Here is a 1071-nt window from a genome sequence, read left to right as displayed (position 1 = left end):
GTTGTGCCAGGTGTCCCACAATGACCTCTGCTATTTCTCTCAGCACTCTGGGGTGGATATCATCAGGACCTGCTCATTTGAACATGTCCAGTCCCACCAGAAGTTCCCTGACTAGGTCCTGTCTGACCCTGGGCCTGGCTGCACCTCCCCGGGACCATCGGGGATCCCAGTGTGGGGGATGACCTGGTCCCTGTTCAGAAAAATGGAGACAAAGAAATTGTTAAATAGGTTAGCTTTGTCATCTGGTGAAACCACCAGATTTTCAAGCATGTCCTGCAGAGGCCCCACATTACCCGGAGGCCCCTATTCTCCATCCTCTTTATAACCACCCTCAGTTATTTGAAAAATGTCATCAAATCCACCACCCCTCAAGTCTTCTCTTCATTGTCAATGATGCCCGTGCTGCAAAGACTACCCTTCCATCAGTACATAAATCAGACCATTTAAACCTATCTTGTTTAAATTATGTGAACTTAATCCCCTTCTAGATTATATTTGGTAGGTGTTCCTGGAATTCACAAAAGCCCAAGGCATTCCTTTAGGCGCCTAAACTTCCTAAATCCTGCCCCCCACCCCACCCTCCCGCCCGCCTTACAGAGTTTAGCCTTGAGAATTCAAAGGCTTCCTTTTCTCATCTGCTTTTGTTTGTCTGTGGGTGCAGCCTTCATGCTACGTGGGTAGGGACTCCTGCCTTGAACATCTAGGGAGTCTGAGAGCTGCATTGATTACATTCAGGGGAGAAGTTAAACTACTTTTATTTTGTTTTGTTTTGTTTTTCGTCCTTTCCTAATTCTAGAATAGAACATTTGGGGGTGGAGGACCCATCAAGAGGAAATACTCAGCTCTTAAAATTTCCTCATTTGAGAGGATTAAGGGTGGGGAAGGGATAAGATAATTCTTCATTTTTCTTTAAATTCTTTGCAGGCCAGCACTTCCTTTTGGAAATGTGTCAGCACACACTGTAGGACTTTATCAGGATGCTGCAAAGTAAGGGGAGCAGCACATTCTGTAAAGTTCTTATAGAAAAAAAATGTTTGTACATCCCCTGTATGCAGCGTGTGGGGGGGGGGG

This window comes from Gavialis gangeticus, unplaced genomic scaffold (genome assembly GCF_001723915.1).
Source record: "Gavialis gangeticus isolate Ggan-Ray unplaced genomic scaffold, GavGan_comp1, whole genome shotgun sequence".
NCBI lineage: Eukaryota > Metazoa > Chordata > Crocodylia > Gavialidae > Gavialis > Gavialis gangeticus.
This window is presented reverse-complemented; position numbering follows the sequence as displayed.